General features: G+C 39.2%; 1 long non-coding RNA gene across 1 annotated transcript in view; it reads left to right on the top strand.

Moving 5' to 3' along the window:
* The window catches only part of LOC131480926 (uncharacterized), a 463849-nt gene extending 440435 nt beyond the window's left edge, over positions 1–23414 (top strand). Inside the window, exon 5 of the long non-coding RNA XR_009245891.1 lies at positions 23260–23414. This is a non-coding gene — a long non-coding RNA (uncharacterized LOC131480926). The remainder of the gene's footprint in view (positions 1–23259) is intronic.
* The last annotated feature ends 697 nt before the right edge of the window (positions 23415–24111 follow it).

Here is a 24111-nt window from a genome sequence, read left to right as displayed (position 1 = left end):
ATATGTCTCCTGTAAACTTGCTAGAACAGAAAAGGAAGGAAGGAAGGAAAGAAGGAAGAAAGGGAAGAAAGAAAGAATGAAAGAAAGAAAGAAAAAATAAAAATAGGAAATGGATACTACTGACAGCCTAGTGATTTAGTTTAAAGTCACAGTTGCTATCTCCCTAATTCTGGGTACAGCTAGGCTGAGCAGACCTTGGTGTGGCCACAACATGGGATTACAGGGACAGAGAGTGCTGAACCAGGAGCCATGTCTGCAGATGCTTTGGCAGAAGTATAGATAGGATCCTGGCACTGAAACTCACTGGGAAGAATGGCACAAGTTATGGCAAGTGGAGAACAGGACATTGAATGAGATCAGTGATGACGATCGGTATACTAGTGGATGACACAGTTTAAAAATCAGTCCCAAAGGGTAGAATCTGCTGATCTGAGTTGCAATGGCCAAGGGCTAAAAAACCGAGGTTACTGATGTCTCCCCTGCAAAGGAGCAAAAGACTATGTCCATCTCAGAGGTAACTGAGGAGGACATTGAGGAACTGCCAGATAAAGAATTAAAATAAAATCATTATAAATCTGCTGTAAAAAATATGAAAGGTCCCCGCTCATGGCTTTAGATTGGCACAGCTCTGGCCATTATGACCACTTGGGGAGTGAACCAGCAGATAGAAATCTTTCCTTCTGTCTATTCTTCTGTTTATAAATCTACCTTTCAATAAACATAAATAAATAAATCTTTTAAAAAATAATGAGAAGCACATACAGTAGTTAAAATAATTTAAGAAACACAGAAAATAGCAACATTGAAACAAAATAAAATTGAATTATTTTAGAGAAGAAGAATGCGATATAGCAAACTGAAAATTCAATGGAAAATCTCAATAATAGAATGAGACAGAAGAAATCTCAGAAGTGGAAGACAGTTACTGCAATAAAGTCAAAAAACTGGAAGACGATTTGAGTAAAGCTAAGAAAGGCAAAGCTAAAATGAAGTGACACCATCAAAAATATGACCATGAGAGTTACTGAACACATGGAAAGAGAAGCTGGGTTAAAAGATGCAATTGAGGAAATAATAATTTGAGAATTTCCCTAACAAGGAGAAAGAATTGGTGAACAAAATACAGAAAGGAAATAAAACCGTAAATGAAGTTGATGAAAAGGATTTTGCCATGACAGGTCATAATCAAGCTCTCTTTGGTTGAACATACAGAAAAGAAACTTAAATATTCATGTGAGAAAAGTCACTAACTTAGAGAAGAACCCTAATAAGACTATCAACTGACCTCTCAAAGGAAACCCTATAGGTCAAAAGAGAATGGAATGACATATTTGAGATCCTAAAAGAATAAAAAACTGTCATACCAGGATGATATACCCAGAAAAACTTTCCTTTACCTTTGAAAATGAAATGAAATACTTATGATGCAAATAAAGCTGGAAGACTTCAATTCTACCAGACCTGCCCTACCAGTATTGCTCAAAGATGTGCTACAGGCAGATAAACAGAGTAACTTCTACTAAATCCAAAGGCAAGCATGAAGATCTCAATAAACCCATAAAATAAACTAATCAACCAGTGAGAAACTTAATACTAAAATGACAGGACCAAATCACTACCTTTCAATACTAATCCTGAATGTAAATGGCTTAAATACATCTTCAAATGAAATGGATTAAAAAACAGATTGGATCAAAAAACAGGACCCATCTATCTGTTGCCTACAGAGCATACACTTACCAAAAAGATATGCAGAAATTGAAAGTGAAAAGATGGGAAAGGATTTTTCCAGGCTAATAGAAAGGAAAAAATGAGCTTGTGTAGCCATTCTAATATTCAGATAATATAGACGTCAATGTGAAAAACATTAAAAGAAATGAAGAAAGACACCATATAATTATCAATGGATCCATTCATCAAGAACAAATCACAATAATAAATGTATGTGCAGCAAAGGTCATGGCACCTAGCTACATAAAAGAAATATTACTGGAGAAATAGGGAGAAATAGACTGCAATAAAATAATAGTGGGGGAATTTAACACACTACTAGCCTCAATGGACAGACTGACGAGACAAAACTCACCCAGACAATAGAACAAATGAACTTAATTGACATCTACACTCTTTCATCCTATAGAAACAGAGTACATTTTTTTATAATTAGGATATGGAACCTTCTCCAGGATTGATCGCATTATAGAGCCCAAAATGAAGCCTCAGCAAATTAAAAGAAATCAAAATCATACCATGTATATTCTCAGGCCATCATACAGTGAAATCAGAAACCAACAAGTCAAAATACCCCAGAAGATATTTACATACTTGGAGATTGAACAACAAACAATGAGTTACAGAAGAAATAAAAAATAAAGTAATTAAAATCTAAATAGATGTATAACCAGGACAGAGATTGAACCAATAATTAAATCCTCCCCAACAAAGAAAATCCCTGGACCAGATGGCTTCACTGCTGAATTCTAAAAAACATTTCAAGAACTTAAACCAATTCTCCACAAGGTATTCAAAAACAATAGAAAGGAGGCTATCCTTCTAAACTCTTTTTATGAAGGCAACATCACCTTAATAACAAAGCCAAATAGAGAAACAGAAGAGAAAGGAACCTACAGACCAATATCCCTGATGAGCATAAATGAAATTCCTCAACAAAATATTGGCCAACAAAATCTAGCAATAAATTTACCTGATCATTTATCCAGGTCAGGTGGGATTTATCCCTGGTAAGCATGGATGGTGTAACATATACAAATCAATAAATGTGATATACCACATCACCAAAATGAATACAAACCATATGATCATCTCAATAGATGCAGACAAGGCATCTGATAAAATCCAAGGCCACTTCATGCTAAAAGTCTTAAGCAGGATAGGCATAGAAGGAACATTCCTCAACACAATCAAAGCAACATGCAGAAAAGAGAATGCCAGCATCATACTGAACAGAGAAAGATTGGAAGCTTTTCTGCTAAGATCTGGAAGTAGGCAAAGATGTCCACTTTCACCACTGCTATTCAAACATAGTCAGGTTATACCAATCACCCCTAAATGGATTAAGTACTTAAATCTGCAAGCAGAAACTATCAAATGATTAGAGGAAAACATAGGAAGTACTCTCTAAGATAGAGAAATTGGTAAAGATTTCTTAGAAAGTCACAAAAACACACTCAAAGTCAAAATAAACAAATAGGACTACATCAAAATAAGAAGCTTCTGTAGAGCAAACAAAATGATCCACACAGTGAAAAAGTAAGCAACCAACAGAAAGTTAGAAAGTCATTTCACACCATATAACAGATAGGGGACTACTCTCTAGCTGTTACAAAGAGCTTCAAAAACTCAACAGCAAAACAAACACCTGCTTTAAAAAAATGGATGAAGGAAATTAGCAGACATTTTCCAAAGGAACAAATTCAAATTGCTAATAGACATGTGAAAAGTTGTTCAGGCTCCCTAGCTATTAGGGAAATACAAATAAATACCACACTGAGGCTCCATCTAACTCCAGTGAGATGGGTCTACATTTGGAAATCTAAAAACACTTGCTTGTGTGGATATGGGAAGAAAGTACCTTACTTCACTGTTGGTGTGAGCATAGGCTAGTGCAACAACAATAGCAGTCAGTATGTGTTGTGGGCTAAGGAGTTGAATAGCGCTGAATAGCGCTCATTGGGCTGGGCAGGAACAGGAGCTAAGCTTGTAGCTAAAATCACCTAGACTAATGGGACTCATCTGTATCCAATATCCTGGCTAAATTAACATTTGGGCGGGGCAAGAGTATATAAGGAGAGGTGAAGGAGCAATAAAGGGAGACTTTGCAAAGGCTTCTACCATCACTGGTCTCCTGTCGGTGCTTCATCCCCAGACCCTCTCTCTGTCCACGTTACTGGCTCTGCTGGTCGGAGCAAGTGTGGAGAGTGCTAAGACAACTGAAAATTGATCTGTATGAATCAGTTATCCCAGTCCTGGGAATATATCCAAAGGAAGTGAGATCTGCATATAAGAAAGTGACCTGAAATCCAATATTTATAGTAGCACAATCCACAATAGCAAAGACATGGAAACAACCCAGATAACCTGCCAAAAAAGGAATGGATAGGAAAGCTGTGATACATCCACTCCATGAAATACTACGCAGCCATTAAAAAGAATGAAATTCTACCATTTGTGACAAAATGGTCTCAACTCGAGACAATCATGACCAATGAAGTAGGCAATCCTAAAAGGACAGATATCATATGTTCTATCTGATATAAAGCAACCTTCATACAAAATATAAGATCAATATATAAATAGGTTAACATGTATTTACATACATTCTCATAAATAACTATAATAAAGATTATCATGCCAGGAAGGGAAGAAATATTGCAGTGCACATCTCTGCTACTGATTATTAAATATTGTATTATAAATATACATTGACAATAGGATACTAGATTTTCTGCCATTGCCTATACTTACAATGTCATGATACATTTAATAGCAGAATGTTGGACTTGTGACTGATGCACTGTTCCGTTATAATAATATGGGAGCAAACAGTGGAGGAACCTGAATGGAGAGGAAAGAAGGAGAAATTCAGTGGGGAATCCCTAGACCAATAAGACCATATCATGGAAAATAATATAACAAAAAAGGACATGCGTGATTCATAACAGCTATCCAAAACCTAATGGAATATTTTCTCACCATTTCTTTGTTATGTTTGATTTTATTCCATCACCTCCTAATGCTTTCTCTTATGATTCTGCATTTCCTCCTTCTCTTCCCATCTTTTTCTTTTCTGTGTTTGTTCCTACCATCCCTCTGCTCTTGGAGTAGAGCGTGCCTAAGGATTCCCTCTCTGCATATGTACCTCTGTTGCACTCTCAACACACACACACATATGTGCATGCACACACACACACACACACACACACACACACACTGATTTTATTCCTAGTATTTCAAAGAATCGGCATGGATCCTATCGCATTTATTCAATGTATGTTGACAAATAGATCTGTAATAATTATAATCTCTGCTGCAAACTTTAGAGATTATACTCTGTTATCTAATAATCACATGATAGAATCTTCCTTTAGGGGTATTCTCGGATAAGAACTATTCTTCATCCTTTTGTTCTACATCAAAGCACACCGCCTAAAGGGATGCATGAAACCAGAATGGAGGTAGAGGTTGCCATTGCTTGTCAGGAGAGATTTAACACAAACCATTTTCTGTATTGTGCTAATCTTAGCCCAGTTCAAAGTTCTTTTTTATAGATCTATATTACTGATAAAATTTTATACTTAACAGGTCAAAGAAATTGAGGCAAGAGAGTGGCCCATGCTGAATATAACTGTAGAATCAGGATCACTTGGAATAATGGCTGGACAATAACAGATGCTGCTCTTAATTATGATTACATAAAAATTTAGCTCCATAGTCTTAACCGATAGAATGATTTTGTTATTCTCACATAATGAAGCACAGTAATGAGTCATCTGGAACTAGTAATGTGGTAAATGCCATTTCTAAGGATGCCATGTAATCTAGATAGGAAGGAGGAAGCAGAAAACATGCAGTGGGCAGATTCATGTTCAGAACACATGAACAAGAGTGGAGTCCCATGGCTATTGCAGCCAGAATGGGGGCTGCAATGATAATGGGGGCTGCAGTCTTTACAACAGAGGCTGACATAAAAGAGGGCCGTTGGAATTGACCAGCAGGTAAAAGTACCTCAACAAAAATATGAATAAATAAAAGACTTTTAAAATTGAGTTTGGCGGGCCCAGCGGCGTGGCCTAGCGGCTAAGGTCCTCACCTTGAACGCCCCGGGATCCCATATGGGCGCCGGTTCTAATCCCGGCAGCTCCACTTCCCATCCAGCTCCCTGCTTGTGGCCTGGGAAAGCAGTGGAGGACGGCCCAAAGCTTTGGGACCCTGCACCCACATGGGAGACCTGGAAGAGGTTCCTGGTTCCCGGCTTTGGATCGGCGCAGCACCGGCCATTGCAGCTTACTTGGGGAGTGAATCATCAGATGAAAGATCTTCCTCTCTGTCTCTCCTCCTCTGTGTATATCTGGCTTTCCAATAAAAATGAATAAATCTTTAAAAAAAAGAAAAAATGAGTTTGGCGTTTTAAAACTCAAAGGACACACGTTTCTATCCCTTTACTTAACCAGAAAAAAAAAAAAATGACTGTAGTGCAAGAGATTCTTTTAAGATCACACAGCAAGTGCAGTCCTCAGATAAGACCCAGTGGGGCCCTCTCTCAGCCACACAGTGGTGCCAACCTGCTGGTCCTATGCAAACCCTATGTTTATCATGCAGTAGTCTCATTAGAGGAGAGAAGCCTGTGGTCACAGCTGGCCCTTGAGGGTGCCATGGCGGGTCCATTGTCCTGTGAGTGCTTTTACAGGATGCTGTGTTCACCATTTAACCAAAGCAAATGAGCATATTGGAACTTAAGAATATTAAGCTGCTTACTCACAAATCATCTAACTAGTAATGAATAAAGTCAAAATTAATTTTTTATTTTCTGAGAGGCAAAGAAATACAGTAGTCATCTGTTGGTTTGTCCCCAAATGCCTGGAATCTTCAGGACTAATTTAAGACTGAAATAGAGAGCCGGGAGAATAATCCAGTTTTCACATGGGAGTGGAAACAACCCAGTTACTTGACCAATCATCTTGCCTTTCAGGATCTGTAATAGCAAGAAGTTACAGACATGAGTCAGAGATAGCCTTGAACCCAGGCATCCCAATGTGTGTTTCTTAACTACTGGGCCCAACGTTAATCCACAAATCAGTATTTTGGTTCAAAAATGTTATAAAACACCAACACTAATTGTAGAAAGGCATATTCAGAGAACAGGACCAAAACATTCTATAAAGTGTTTGTTTCATCATTTTAATGTGGGTAGACAATTTCATAAATATAAATATCAAAAAGTACTTATTAAGTAAATCTGTATAAATATGTTACTAATATTTTTAAATTATCGTACTTATATAGACTAATATTATCTATTTAGGCTTTACTGTACTATTATTTAGTTGGCAAATTCTTTTTTCTAAGTAAACTGTATATGACATTACATCAGGCAGCAAATTTGCCTCTTATCCATCAGAGTCAAATGAAACCAACAATTAATCTGTGGACCCTTAGCCTCAGCCTACTATGAAGCTGAGAAAAGTAGATGGAAAAGGCAATTTCATCTATTTCATCTCACTCTTGCTCATTCCCACTTAATCAGCATTGGAAAGAGAGCTCGTCCATTTCATGGTTAAGGATATCAAGTTCAAAATAGATTGAACTCTACTGTGGGGCTTCTCAAACTTTGAAGTTCTTACACATTACCCTAGAGCCTTGTTAAAATGTGGACTCTGATCAGTAGGTTTGTGGCTAAGCCTTATATTTTTGTATTTCTAATTGGTTCCCAGGTGTTACTTCTGCTGTTGCTAGGACCATACTTGGCGTAGCTTAGGGAGTCTAGCATGCCTCCTCCGTCATCCCTAGAGTGGCCAGTGCATTAGTTCTGGGTAAGGCTCTGGTCCAGGACTGACTGTCTGGGAGTACCTCCTCACTACTCTCACACTGAATGCTTTGTTATTGAGCTTGCTGTCTAAGTCCTATGTGCTAAGTGGCCAGAACCCTGATGGATGGTAAAAGAAAAACAATGTGCTTCAGACATTAGGCTCAAAGAAAGTAATCAACAGATATTGCCAACATGTGTCAAGTGGTGTGGACTGCAGATTTCCTGAGAGTGGATCCTTCTTCTACTGCCAACCTGCTTTAGGAAGTCTCCCTTTTGATGCTCTTATCTGTAGTCAAGCTGAATACTTGACTGCTTTCCCAATCAGTATCATTCATCTACCTGAAACACTTTTCTTTTGATCCCAATTTCATTTGTGTCCACTCTACCCTGACATGTTCCTGCTATCCCCAAGAAGCCCTTTCTGGTAGATAGTATCAGCACAGAGCTAACATCACAGCAGGCCCTTCACACACATGTGTGCAATAAGTGAACAGATAAATTAATGACAGGATGTGCCATGTTTGGTATACACAATATATGGACCAATTCACTTTGAATTCTCCACTGATAACTGCAAAGAGTTTTATTAAATTGGAGAAACAAGAAATCAATTTAAAATTCGAAATCAATTCTGAATCACCACATGCATCACTGGAACAAAGAATGAAGAGCCCCCAGGAACTATCAACGATTCTATCCTCATATTCATAAAAACTCTTTAATTTTTACAAAAATCATTTCACTTGTTTTTGCCATTATATTAAATTGTGAAAATAATCCTATATTTTTCCTCTGCAAAAACTCTGTGAAGCAGGTGCTGTCACTCTGGGATTATACAATCAAACCATCTTTAGGTCATACCCAGCCTGTTGAAACTGACCGCAGATTCCAAACCAGAGCGATTCAAACAACTTCCTGTTCTTCACTGCTGGGGTATATAGCTCACTGTTTATGTCCCCTCATGTCACCCCAAGCAGTAACAGCTTTATGCCTGTGGGCAGTAGTGCTCCAAAAAGAAATGAAGGAGAAATAGAAAGAAGGAATGAATGACTTCCCAGAAGTGTTCCTGTACAAGTTACAACTAACATTAAGATTGTCCCAGGTGCCATGAGGTTTCTGCAGAATTTAGGATTTCCACCCACTTACTATCAAATATTTACACTTCCCAAGAGTGTTTTTTTTTTTTTTCCGTAACCTGGAATCCCTTCCAAATAGCCAAAAAGTGATTTGTGCTCTCAGCAGCCATCAAAACAAACCTTGAAAAAGAATAAAGGAGCCATTGAGATCAGCAGTGACTAAACAGTACTGTTATTTCTCTCTCTCTCTCTCTCTCTCTCTCTCTCTCTCTCTCTGTCACACACACACACACACACACACACACACACATCTGTTGAACTCGCTTATTGTCTGACTGGTGCCTAAAGAGATCAGCAACTCCATGGCACACACTCACACCCTCCAAGTCTCTACCTCTGCTGTTCTTTCAGGCACCAGTGCCCTTCCCCCAGATTCCCACCAAGATCTGAATGGGTCTCTCACTGTGTTCAGGCATCTACTCAGCTCTCCTGACTCAATATCTTTTTCTGGGGATAAAAGAAGCCAGTAGGACCCAGCTTTGTTTTTCTGTTTTAAATTGCTTGTTTCTCATGCACAAATGCCCTTCCTCTCCTCTTGAGGATGTCAGATCTCTGCTGCCGACCCTGAGTTGCTGTTCACCTCTGTTTCCCAGCAGCGAGATCACTGGTTAGTTTAGGGGAGGTGCTCCTCAAATATCCATCCGACAAAGGAATTAATGTGGAACAAATACCTTGAACGAATGCAGACCGTCTGAGCTTTGAAAATGCTTACACTCAGTAAGAAAGATGGCCACTCCACCCACTTCTGAAGCCTAATGGCTTCTTAATTATTCTGTCCAGGAAGTACCTGGCTTCCAGACAGCTCCTACCCCTCCTTCCCTCCACTTTTCACCACCCCATATATAAGCTAGTTTAGGTCACTTCAATACCATCAGCATTTTCATGGAGACAGGCTCAGGAAAATATTACCACATACCAAAAAAAAAAGTGACTTGCCACAAGGAAAGGTTCTTTCCCTCTTTCCTGGGTAATGGCATAAGATCTTTATTAGGTCAGCGGCTCGCACATAGCACAAGCCTCTTATGGAGCTAATCTGTCCAGCTCATCCTGTCACCATTCAACTTAATGCTACTCAGTAATGATGTGCGCTGCCTGTCATCTCATCATCCTTGGGCAAGGAGGGCAGCCATTCTTTCCGTCGTCAGTTCATTTGGAGGTCATTTAGCATCCTCCCTTGAACATGTCTGGTAATTACATGTGAGAACTCATAAAGGACCAAACACACAAATAGTTTTCAGGTGGACCTTGACTGAGAGTTGAGAGTAAGTGACAAGTGCCACTTTTGGTTTTTATATGATGACAAAATTCTAACAAACTCAATATCAAAATAACAATGAAAATCTCGTTGGCACCATTTGGGAAAGGTTACAAGATTTATGTACTTGCAGAGGCAAAGCCACATTCGCACAATGAGATGCTGCTCCTCCTCCAAGTCTCTTTTATCTACAATAGATCTTGTTTTAAAGGTATCTGCCCATTTATTGTGGGTGACAGACTAATAAAATGAAGTCATTTTAATAAACGTTGTATCAGAATATCCCATCTTCTAATGTGGCAATGTGAAATTTCTCCACTGGAGGAAGCATTTAACATTCTGACTATTTTAATACTTTTAATAAATATTTGCAATTCCTATGATAAAGCATCCCAGTAGAAAATGCATTTCCTCCAAAATTTATGTGGCTGCTGGCAGGTGGCCATTTTCTCATTTTCTGTCTCACTTACATACATTCATTACAGATTTCTAAGTACCCCTTCTTGCTCTCTGGCTGCCCACATGCATGCTGTTTCTTCTGAGTGGCAATGTGTGTGGTTACAACTGAGAGAGGTAAACAAGAGCTTTCTGGTTTGCAAATTGGAGTGTTGGTCATATTCCCTTGGGAGTGTCCTTCAACATTTATTTTATTCATCTCTACATAACATTTAAATCAAGTCTCTGGGATCTACGCAGAACTAGAGACTGCTTTCTCAATTCCACCAATTCAACATTAGGGATAGGACTATTTTCAGATAAGCTTGATAATTGTTCATGGGATGCTGTAAAATTTGTGAAATATTTGTTCATGTAATAAGGTTTAAAGAGATAATAATACATAGGTCACACAAACTATATTTCAATGAAAAAGTGAATTATTCAAGGAAAATTTTTATCAGTCTTCTTGCATAATTTTAGAAAATCCCTTGTGAAAGCTTGTCCCCATCCCATAGTAAGTATTCCCAACCTTGATTAGGCATTTGCATGTAAAATTAGTATGTACACATCAAACACAAAAATTTCCAAGAAGCTCCTTACTCTTGAATGTTTCCTATCCTCCCTGTCTTACACATTCAAAACCTAATCTCTGAGGTGCATGCTGGATTTCACTCAAAATTACTGTCTTGGAGTATTTTCTTGGTAGTTTTAATGTTCTATTCCAAAGACTTCTAGTTCTACATAGTTAGTGTCTCCTTGCTATACCCATTATAGTTCCTACTGATGCTGCCCTAGCCCATTTACTTATCACTAATGATCATTATCATTTACAAATCTTATGATCAATGCATTATCTCATCTAAATCCACCTAGTAGGCTTACACTTTAGGTCATAAAATATTTTCATTGTACAAATGACCAAAAAAAAAAATCAGCAGGATATCTCAGGGACTTGTTTAAGTATACCCACTTAGGTGGTTTTAATTCTTGGATTTGAAGCCTGGCAGTCTACCTGCAGAACTGTGATTTAGAACCACTTGTTTCTTCCCTCCCACCCACAGCCTATTGTATAAAATAAAATAAAATAAAATAAAATAAAATAAAATAAAATAAAATAAAATAAAATAAAATAAACTTTATAATGATTCTCCCTGGCTTTACCTCAGTTCTGCTACTCATTACATTTCACAAATTGCTTATAAATTCAATGTTCCCATCCCAACTTCCAAAGTCTTATTAGTGCCATCATGATCATCATTACTCACATGGTCATTTATTTCTCATTTTTGTGTTATTTCATTTATTCAACAAATATTAACCACACATTCTGTAACAGGTGAAGTTCAAGCACTGGTGCTATGGTAAAGCTAAGACTCGTCCACAGTTTTTGCTCAAATAATAAAAACTAAGAAAGCAGTGATGTAATATAAGCCTGAGTAGAGATGTATGCCATGAAGGAAAGGGCAGGATAAAAAGGAATTGCACTGTGGTACTGCGGGTTACGCTGCCACCTGTGCTGCTTATGTACTGAGTTCCAGCTGCAAAGTTCCAACCCAACTTCTCCCAATGTGCTTGGAAAACCAATTGAAGATGACCTAATGCTACTCCTGAAACCCATTAGGGAGACTTGAATGGAATCCCAGGCCTGTGGATTTGACCTTTTATAACCATGGTTACATTGATACTTAATATTTTGGAAAGTGAACCAGTGGGTGGGAGATCTCTTTCCTTCTCCCTCTGGCTCACTCAACAAACATAAATATAAAGCATAAATTAGAAGATTCCATATTTGAGACAAGGTCATTAGCAGAGACCTTAACAACGAGTAAGTAACCTTTGAGAGTGGAACCAAGTGGAAGGCAGGAGAATGCTTCCTTAAGCCAAGAGTAAGCCTGATCATGGGCCCGGGGAAAACCAGTGTGCAGTGCGCAGGAGCAACTAGCTCAGGGCCAGACTTGGAAGCACAGAGGGTGCTACAGAACATGATGCTGTTCTTTTCTCTTTCATGCATGCCTTTTTTTCCAAGGGGGAAGCCTACTCAATAAGACACTATTTGCTGTCTCTAAAACACAGCATTCCCCACTGCATACTATCTCCTTGGTTTCATTCATGCCTAAACTCTTCTTTGACTTTTTAACATTTCTCCTTCCTTTACGGTCTGTGTTAATGCCACAGCCTGAATTAATTATCTTCCTATGTGTGATCTTGTTTTTGATTCTCCCTCACAAAGATGAAGGGTGAGGGACACGGGCACCGTGTAGGACCCGTGAAAACTAGCCACCTGAGATCATCCTTGAGCTCATATTCTTTGCTAGGATCCTCAGAGCAAGTGAGGACATCTTGCCAAGCTTCTATTGGTGGTGTCAATTTAAAAATACAGTGATTCCAGAATGATCTCATAAGGCTTTTGGAAGACCAAATGAGATTATCCTTGTATATATAAGAATCTAACACGTGCTGCCTTTAAATTATTTTAGGAGATAGTTGGGATCAAGAGACCTTTTTAATAACCTAAATAATATCTTTAAGCCTTATGCTACTCCCCACTTGTTTTCTTGGCTTAGACATTAAGTATCTTGAGAGTAAGGTTATATTCAATTGATCATAGTATTTCCTACAGTAATTACAATAAAAGGAGCTGAACAAACTTATTAACATTACCAATTTATGTATTCACCAAAAATACTTAGTATTTTTAGTATTTGTAGTATCTTGAAGCCAAATGTTTTAGTTGAATGAATTCGAGTCACAGGGCTTAGGTTAATATAGAAATGCATAGACAAATATCTTTAAAACCTAGGACATGAATAAAGTATTAAACAATATATAAGAGGAATGAAGCTCAGAAGAAAAAAATAAATGCATTAAAGTTAATTTTTTACACATCAAAATTGAGTAAAATGGCAAAGCTCAAAGCCCTAAAAGTTTTAGCCTAGAACAGCACTAAAAACACAGTTACAAGACTTACTAGTCACATTGTAGGTGTCAAAAGATTTAAGCTAGTTTTCATTTATAATAACCCAGCAGTTTATAGTATTCTAATAAGATTTTACAGAACTTCATACACTTCAAGGCAGAGGCAAGCAATCTTCTAAGTTATAGTCTAACAAGCCATGTGCTGACATTGGAGGAAACAAGAATCTTAAGTAAATGAGCTAAGAAATCCCAAATAACTTGGCAAATGAGGAAGACATGAAGTCTGTCTTAGGGCAGTGAGGGTATCCTACCTCAGTGAAGTCTAGTAAAAACTGAAGAGGGAGATGGTGAACATCTCTATTGGGAGTCTGGTCGGTCATGCAGGCTGAGCAGTTACAGGCTAACTAACTTTTTCCTAGAAAAGCTTCTTTTCTGAGCTTCTAGATTTCTACCTGTCACCTGAGCTAATCTGGGGCTCCTGAAAGACCCTGATGGTCACTGTAAGAGAGGGAAGAAGCCCAAGCTATCTAGGACAGAGAAGGCAGTGTCCAGATGAAACTTACAGTTTTCTCTTCCACTGTGAGAACCACCGAGGGCTCTTGGGTGCTGTCCTGAGGTGTCACTGAAGTCCGTGGATGGCCTTGAGCCTGTGGAAGGGTAAAATTTGTGAAAGTCATGTTGAGCCATGTCTTGGTACCAGTTTGTGAATTTGAACATTTTCATACCTGTGGGCTAGCAGTTCATTTCTGTTTATGTGAATTAGAGAAACTCCTTCAACATGAGGCTTAGGAGTTATAAGGATGTGCAAAAAAGCATCAATTATCAGAACAAACACTTGGAAATATCCTACTGTTCTTTAACAGGATAACATTCTGCACTGATTGTATTCAAGGAGGTAGTAAAGTTAATCAAAACCCTAAAGAAAGGCTTTAGTTCAAGAAGACTACTGCTCTCATGTGAAGAAGAGGAGGCAGTGGAATGTGTCCAGAGGAAAGATCACAAAAGGACACACTGAGAAAGCAGTTGTCTGCACACTAGAGAGAGAGGGGCCTCACCACAAGCCAAAGCTGCTGACGCTTTGATCTTGGACTTGCACCCTTCCAAACTGTGAGAAGATAAACGCATGTGGTTTAAGCCATTCTGCCTGTGGTATGTTATTATGGCAGTCCTAGCTGAGGAATGGGGCATGCAAGTCATTTACAACACATAGGCACAGCAATGAAAGTGGATAGACAACAGCTGGGTCCGGTTGGAGAATGGAACTTAACAAATTTACTAGTAAAACCAAGTCATAAAAAATTATATTCAATTCTTTACTGTTTTTATAACCAAGAAATGGTTAATATGAAACATTAGGGGACTACAGATGCTGGTTAAGATATTTTTAAGCAAGGAAGACACGAACTTAAAATTCAAGCTAGTGAGAAAACTAGAGAGTAGGAAGAGGAAGACTCTCATGTAGAAGAAATACAATTGCCAATGTTCTAGCTGTTCAATGAAATAAAGACTACACTATTCATTTTATTATTGTGTTTCAAATGTGTTTATAGGCAATAGATATTGTTTTCAAGTATCAGTTGCTATGAGAATGGAAATAAAAGCTGTTTTATAAGTAGAAACATGATCTGTCAACGCAGGTGTGTCAGTGTATTTGGGGTTTTGAAACAAAACAACGTGGCCTGGGTGGCTAATAAAACACGTGAACTGATTCTCACAGTTTAGAAGGCTAAAGAGTTAGTGGAGCTCTTGTCACGTGAATTCCTGCCTTGCTCACTTGTGACATCCCTGTCTGCACCTGGTCAAAAGGGCAAAGGGTCTCTCAGACCTCCTTGGCTGGGCAAGACTCCCATTCACAAGGCTTCCACGCTTAGGAACTGATTACTGCCTGCCTAAAGGTCCCAGCTCTGATTCTAGTTTACTTGGGAATTAGGATTTCAAAATGCAAATCTGAAGGGGAACATTCAGACCATGGCAGCAAACACGTAATCTTCAATTTTTGTATAAATTGTGATTACTTTCTTCCCTTTTTCCTTCATAGCCATTACCATCTTATTTCTATGTAGTTTGATTCTTTATAAACTTTAACATTAGAAAAATTGCCAATTTCAATAATATAACAGGTGTGTGAGAGTATAACACTCAGAATTGATTCCATTATAAAATTATTTCTCAGTTACTTATAATATTTAATTTGTATATGCAAAGTACCCAAGTCACCAAAATAATTGACTTTTCTCTGAAGCCTCTCAGTCTACATATTAATTTCATCTTCCCTCTCAGACCCACATATTCCCTGGAACTCGGTATTTTCAGTAATACTGTCAAACACCATCATATCTGGCCTATTGGCAGAATTTGCTTATGTTTTCACAGTTGTATAACCACACAGCATGTATACAATTGCCTTGGAACATTTCATGAGTTCTTTTCTACATTAAGAGTCACCCTAGGCATGGAGGGCTGTTACTGTAAAATAGCTATGTGGAAATATTTATGACAAAGTCTTTAGCAGCTAAATGAATAAACTTCCATCTCTAATTGGTAATATTTTTAAAGGGTTAAAATTTTTAAAGAATATTTGTGCTAACCTCCTGTATTCCTCACATAGTTGTGGCATCGCAGCACATAAGCAGAAAAGGCAGATTAACTGTATAAAAGGCATTGTCGATGTACTTTAGACGTTGATGAGAAGTAAGCATGACACTGGGCTGGGTCACAATATTTTCTGCCACTGAAACAGTGAATTAGGATGATATCTGACTGTCACTTTTCTTTCCCCATTTCTTCAAGAACAGTCAGTCTTACCATGTGGATGACCTTATGAGAACACTGATATGGTCAATCTAATTAGAAAATTTTATGCAGGACATCATCTAGAAAGCAGAGTGAATTGTTGGATTATTATTAGCTTTTAATCTCTTTTTCTTAGGAAACACATTAAATGTGAGATGTTACTTCAGTGTTAATAACTTAGAAACTCATCCATCAACACCACTGCAACTGGGTTGGAGAGTTCGATTTTTGAAAATAGATTTCTTTTTACAAACATCAGCCCATTTAACTGACTGTGCCTGAAGAGGAAACATGAAAGAAATGAGGGATCGTTTCTATCAGGGAAATCATAATACAAAGATTTTCTCTGCAGAAGATTCTAAAACTTAAGGTACCTTCACTTCTAAAATAGAGTTTCCTGTATTCTCTAAGTGAAGTTCATTTTCACTGCAGTGCTAAATCTGTACATCCCAAAGGCACAAGTACAAAAGCAGATTTCCTTGTTCCCTAATTATCTTTGGTGGAATTAGTATCATCAAAAGAAAATCCCAGCGAAATCAACTTACACAAGTAGGAGAACAGGAAACAGCATGTCATTTAAAAACTCATCTATTGTCATGGCCCACCCACAGGAGTATAGGGGTTGAAGCTAGTACCCTCTGCAAGAGCCAGGTGTGCTGGGGGAAGCAGAAGAAAATGATGGATACAAAGTCTCCTAACTGACCTAGTGCCGTGTAGTTGTAAGCAGTACTCCATACTGGAAACATATCCTGATTTGCTTCTTGTTTCATCAATGCTCAGGTTCACAGATATTGGTATTTGGTGTTAGACCTCAGTTTTTCACATGGATGCTTAGACGCTGTTGGGTAAGGCTGTGTTAGGTAGCAAGCACAGTTTCCCCTTCCCTGAAAATTGACCACCATTGCTTAAGGAGTCCCACCGGATCTTTTATGCTGTTTCTTAACAAATTTCCAATTAATTTTAACTTTTGGTAGGTAGAGTGGACTCCATAAATATAAATGGGAGGGCTTCTGGCCATTATGGGAACTGTAATTCAATCCACAAGAGGCTCTGATGAAATGTGCACTGGTTACAACCCAATTCTTACTGCTTGCATTTATCAGAAACTATTGAATTACAATCTGCTAATGTCTATTTTTAACTGTGTTATCCTATCTGCAATGATAGCAAAATCATGCTAATCTGTTCTGATTGTGTGTGTGTGTGTGTGTGTGTGTGTGTGCGTGTGTGTGCAGAGAGACACTGAAGCTGAATAGCCCTCCCAGCCAGCCTCTTACATCAAAGTGCTTCTTTCCTATCATGCCTCTTAAGAACAAAACTGTATTCTACTCTTTGGCACACTCTAAGCTTTCCGTTTCTATTACAATACTTCATTAATTTGACTGCTTCATTGCTTTGTCGCTTTGAAGAAGGGCAGAAGTGGAAAACACTTGAATCCACAGTAACCTCTGCCAGGGAGGGTCTGTTCTTCCAAATATTTCAGCTATTTCCTCCCCACTGGCTCACGACCATGTCTGAGTTCCTGTAAGGAGCAGATACAAATCCGTGCCCTCCCACCTTAGGCATCATAAATATCTTTCAGATACTAGATAATTCATCCCATCTTAGGCCTTCCTGTGCACTTAAGAGATTCTCAGTCTGAACAGAAAAAAGTGCATTTTGATTGGAGACATTCCTAGGTTTTATAGGGGTGCTAAATTATATCCCCATAACAGTGGAGAGAGTAAAGACTTCTCCCACGACTAAATGCCAGTTGGATCTCTTGCTTTACCCTTTCTTCAACCTCAAAAGAAACATCTGAGAAGCTACTCAACCCGACAAACAGCAGCAGCTCCCTGTATTCAACCCCTTGCTTGTGATATTAAAGGAAGCCTTATGGGCAACATGGATAATGCATACATATGTAAAAGAAGAGAATTTAGTTATTTTAAATATCTGAAAGCAAATGTGACCCTCTGTATAATGCAATCCATTCCATCAACGTGTGTTCCAAATATTAAACGTGAGTCCTTATATTGAACTACATCTACCTGCATGAAGTTTACTCATCTTAATCTTGCCCTCTGGAGCTAGCCTGACAACTGTATCTCTTTGCAGGATGTTTTCTTCAAACTTGAACAGTTTTATTAGACTTACTTTGAGTCTTCTCTGCTGCAGCTCCTGTATATTTTCCTTCTTTGACACAAACTCAGTAGCTTTCTCCATCCAGAACAACCATCCTTTGCAGTACTGTGCAATGAAGTATTGTCTTAGGTTAGCCTTTCACTAAAGCTGGCTGAATCAAAGGCTTATGAAACTAAAAAGGAGCAAAGGTGGAAATTGGAAAAGAAAGAAAAGCCAACAAGCTGTGTGTTAATGAACTATTCACCACTGTGGTCAATGGGTTCCACTGCCCTGGGAAATCTGTGGGAAACCCTGGGGAACAGGCCTTCATCTGCTTCCCAAAGATTGTAGTAGACTTTGTTGGGTGTTCTCAGCTGTCCATGCTCACCCCTTAGCTGGGGAAAGACTGCTCCGGGGCAGTGACAATAGTATATTTTTGGTACTATGCTGTGGAATAAGCATAGCGATTTTGGGTATATAATAAGCATGAAGGAGGCAGAGAGAGAAGAGAGAGAGAGAGAGAGAGAGAGAGAGAGAGAGAGAGAGAGAGAGAGAGAGAGAGAGAGAGTTGATCTTTGGAGAACTGCTCTCTTGCTACAAACTGGTTGTCCCAGCCTCTGGAGAGTCAGCTGGGCTGAAGTGCTTTGTGGTAGAACCTCTGGGAGGGCTGGGTTAATAGTAGCTAGGTTCATCTGAGTCTGTGCCACTTTACAGTCTAAATCCTATTTCAGAGAATTGCTGTCAAAGATAATAATGTCTCTGTAACCCTTATGACAATGACCAGTGTGAAAGGAGCACATCTGAGCACAAGCATCTTCTGACTAAAGGAGGTTGCCACACCTCAGCTCTAGCAAGTTCTTTTTTCTGCTTTCCTGACTTGAAAGTAGAGAAGTTGGGAGAATTTTAAATGCTTTGCAACCTGAGTTCATTCGGGCATCATGTGGTGCATCTGGGGGAAGCCAGCTGCCATTCCCACTGCAACAATACCAGGACTTTAGAATCAGCATCTTAGAACTATGCTAAGTAGATTGTTTGAGCATTTCTGGGAAAACTGGTTTTCTTAGTGTGAGTTTAATCTATAGAAATCACATTTCTGATAGCACTTTAACAAAAGAATTAAGGACATGCAGTGAGAACAAAAATTTTCAGTCTCTATCATTAAATAAACTTCTTTTCTATTGAGCCTAACACTATCTTTGGGGGTGAAATAGGGACTACAGTGTAGGCAAATAGCTGTTCTCCCTTGTTAATGTAACCCAGGTTAATGCAGCATTGCACTGAATCAGGAAAATTTAAGGTACAGCTTTGATCTCCTTCCTATTAAAATAAAGCAATGCATTATCCTGACCTCAAACAAGTAGTCTTAATTAGGGGACTTGAATAAAATGATTGACCTTGACACTGCCTTCAACTCAGGGCACAAAACTGTTATCAGAATGACTTATCGAGAAGTAAGACATGCTGCAATAAATGCTATTTACTTAATAATTTTACATTTTAGAATTTCAAGCTCTCAGAACCTTACACCACAAGGACAAATACTGAATATGTGGTGGCCAAGGGGGAGAATACATTGTATTGGCACGGAATCTATATTGTTGAGATCATATATTGGTTTGAAAAAGGCAATCTTTGTGTAAGCACTGATAATATTTTTGGTCTAGTTCATTTGCATCTTGACAAAATTTTTGGACTATGAAATGCCTCTTCTGTGTGATATGTGATTTCTTTAAAGCATCCGCACAATGATTGGACACACAGATTGCACTAAGAGCACTGGACTTTCATCCCATTTAAGGAGATTTCATTCTTGGTTCCTCTACATTATTGCTACCTAGTAGGCCTGGAAATAGTTTTATATGATGATCTCCACATTTCTTAAGGCCTTATTAGCTCATAAGGTTGACATAATTATTGTCTTCCTTCTCACCTTTACTTTTTTCTGCCCCATCTTTTTTAACCTAAGAGTCAAGCCATGCTCAACCCCTCTTACCAGGTAAACTACAACAAAGTGTAAAGATGAAAAATGTATGTTTCTAGTTCCCAAGCCCTTGTGTATGTTACTTGTTTCTCTTCTATGCACTGTTTTCCTTTTGGCATAATCTTCATCTTACCTGCATGCAACTTTCTCACTCTGGGAAACTATCACTCTTTCATCAAACATAGTATGGGGAAGCTGAATTACAGTACATTTAGCTCTTTCTGTCCAGAGTTAAGATTTCACTCTCCTGTTACAGGAATCGAAGAATTTAATACTCAAGTGTTAGACATTTGGGGGTGTTAGGAAAAGATGCTGTCTCTCCTCCATTGCATGGGATTGTGAGGCTCAGTTTTGGTTCTATTTAGAGAGACAGACTATTATAGGGCCAGGAAAAGAGCTTGGACTTCCTGTGCATTTCCAATCATAGACAGTAAAGATTTTTTTTTTTTGATGATTACTCACTATGTAAGGGACTGAGAACACAGAAATATGGTAGAATAATAACTGTTTGCCTACTTTGGTATCCACACTGAATAGAGATAGTGCTAGGCTTAATACAAATGAAGTTTATTTAATAATAATGTTTGTCATTTGGGGATTTCCAGGGTATTGGAAGAAATGGATGGACACATTGATTTAGAAGCTAATGCAATATTTGTAATGTCCAGCCCAGAAAGAGCTTGATAAAGTGATGTTTGAATCAGGCCAATGGGCTACATGCTGCTTTTCAATCCTTTGCTAAATATCTTTAGGAAATAATTCAGGTTCTCCAGCATTTTAGTCCCCATATCTTTGTGTTCTAACAAGTCATCTGAATCCTCTAACTCTCAATTGCCTTTGATTGGTGTTGGTACCATTGTGCTGGTCCTATTCCCCCCCAGTCTATATTTCACAGTTCTTGTCCCTGATTGGGACTCATCATACTCACCCAGGATCTCCCCTGAATCCATAAGCAAGTACAAGATATTGGACAGCTGGTACTTTAGTGCAGAGTTTCATTTTGGTGTACCTGACATGGTGCCTTATGTCTCAGTAGCAAATCCTCTGAGAACCCAGAAGAGGAAATATTCACTAGAAATAGCAGAATGAGTTATCTTTACCAAGGAGATCCTATTTACTGTGGTCTTGAAATAAATGAACTGAGCTTTGTTAGGAAGAAGAGCAGTGAGGTATTTTGATCAAGAGCTCATGTTCTTTAAAACATGGAGGCATGCAGGACCACGGCCGCAAGGCAGTGAGGGGGTCCCTGGCTATTTTCCAGGCCCAGGAGCTACCACCTCCCCCCTGGGTAAGCGCGCCACGAGGGAACCTGGGGAACGAATGGGGCCTTAGGACTAGCTCCGCCCAATGGCCACATGCTAAGAGGCGGAGCGAGTTTGGGAGGGATCGGAACCTTGGAACCTGGACCAGAAGCCGCTGGGCTGCCCCACAGGACTCTGCGTGGTCCTGGGGGGCGGCCCAGCCAGGCCAGATCCGAGAACGAGGACTCAGCATGCCAGGACCACCGCCGCAAGGCAGTGAGGGGGTCCCTGGCTATGGGCACCAAATGGTGCCAGGCTCTGCCTGCTGGCCGCCCAGCAGCGAGCTTCGGAGTTTTTATTATCAGAAATCGCTGCTTAGGGCCACCCTTAAATAAGGCCAGCCTTTCTGTAGGTGAGAGATAATTTTCTGTGTATTCCCAGTAATAGTAACCATAAACACTAGGGCAAGAGTGGGACAGAGACCTGAAGGTTTGAATGAGAGCACCCATAAGAACTATTAGAGCCAGACTGATCCACCAAACAAACCAGGACCCAGAAGCTCGAGAGGACTATTAGGGAGATAGTGGGCATCTCCTTCGTAGTTTCTTTTAGGATCCCCGCAATCGAGCTTTCGGTCTCTGGAAGATAAACATCAAATGACAGAGGACAGAACAAGTCAATCGACCACCTCAGCTGTGTGTTGACAATGAAAAAATCGGGCAACTGGAGACTATATGATGGACAATGTCAATCACTGGATTTTCCAACAATCGCATCGTGCCTAAAGTGGTGAGACTGGCAACAATACAGTTCTGTAGAACTATCAAAACCACTTTGCCGGCTCTGCCTTTGGACCAGAGATGGTCTCCCCAAGAAACTGATGGACATTTTTGGACAAAAAAAAATGGAGGCATGACAGTCATGGTATGTCTGAAGACCAAGGGGGACCTTGAGAAATTTGTGTCTGTACCTCCCTCATGTGTCATACCTGTCTGTTCCGAAACGGAAGAACATTGACACCCAAGCAAAAAAAAGTTTATCTAGATAATCCCAGAAACCCTACCCCACAGGATATATTTGGCAATGACAGAGATTACCTTGGTAAAGAGAAAAGTTTCAGAAATCACTTTGCTATTGGGTTAATTCATTATGACTTAATATATTAGTTGTTAGTAGAGATAATTATGTTGGCCTCAGAATGTTTTTATTCTTGACCTGCAAGCTCAATACACACACACACACACACACACACAAATCAGTACCTCCCAGCATTCTGCACTTGCCCCCTCCACAGCAGCTTGTCTATTGTGCAATCAGTTCTGAGATGTTTTCCTTAACAATAGGTGGGGCCTGTCTTTCTGATTTTAACTTCTTCCCACCAGGAGGTAGAGATTTATCTTGACAAACCATTTGGAATTGCCAGGGGAATATTAATAAAATGTGAACGTGCGTCCTGCAGCAGTGAAGAGAAGACCTGAGAAGTCTGAAAGCTTCCATGGGAGATTAGAGGCGGCTGGGAGGAAATGCGTTCCCCAGTGTTGAGCTCCTGGCGCGGATCTTTCACTATCCAGGAATCTCTAATTACTAATACAGTACATGAACAGTATGATATGTCCTTACAATTGCAGACGCCTTTTCAAAGATAATCTTTAATAGTTTATTTGACAACCTGTAAAATTATAGAAAATTATTAGTCTTGGGAATTACAAAAATCCCTGTAGTACAGTCAAACAATAAAATTATAATTACCTGTGGGTAATTGAAATTTAACTGTTTTTTTATTGTATATTACACATCAATAGCAACATAAGTTCAAGAGGTTTTTTTTCTTCTTGCCTTTTTTCTTACAGAACCTGAGAAAATGGACAGCACTGTTGGGGGCTCGTGAGCTCCTGTCACAGGACTGAGCTTGAACAATTTCGATTAAAGCCCCATGTTTGAGACTGTCATTAGACCTGCATTAAATTACATATCTGGAGTGTTAAAAAATAAAGAGTACAGGAGCTTTTTCTCTGCTACCTAAGGTAGGTAGTTAAGGCCCTGATTATCTTTAAAGGTCTATTTTTTCCCTCCACTGAAAGTCATTGTTTCTTTCATTAAACATAAAACACATTTAAGAACACTAAACTGTGCAGACAGGAATATTAGGATGGCATATTCCAAAGTGCCTTTGTTCTGTATTCATTGCTCTGGCTTGACTTTTGCATTGTATAATGTGATTTCATTATTTAGCTCTCACTCTGGTGAACTGAACAGGATTGGCATTGCCTGGGACCTCTCATTTCCTGGGTTTTGGACAAAGCATCTATTTGCCTTCCTCCTCTTCCTCCAGCCTCTGCCGAAAAATACTAATAAAGAAGCATGCCCATACACCAAAACTGTTCAATGACTTCAAACCAAAGCAAAGTGCTGGCACTTCTCGTGGGGGTGGTGACGGGGGCAGTATATGCAAAGTCCTTCTACACTCCACTCCCCTGCTGTCCTTTATGGACAGACACCTCTGGGTGTTCACGGCTGAACAGTGATTGGGAACAAAGTAATAGACTTGTGCGTGGCCAAATAAATAAATAAATAAATAAATTAGATCACCAAAAATGGAGCTGCCTCCTTCGCACAAACTGTCTCTACGCCTCTCTGCCCCTCCCTTCATCCTCTCAATCTCAGAGGCCCACCATTTCCTGTCAGTAAACACGGCTACAAGG

Source organism: Ochotona princeps, chromosome 8, assembly GCF_030435755.1.
Source record: "Ochotona princeps isolate mOchPri1 chromosome 8, mOchPri1.hap1, whole genome shotgun sequence".
In the NCBI taxonomy this organism is placed as follows: Eukaryota; Metazoa; Chordata; class Mammalia; order Lagomorpha; family Ochotonidae; genus Ochotona; species Ochotona princeps.
This window is presented reverse-complemented; position numbering and strand designations above follow the sequence as displayed.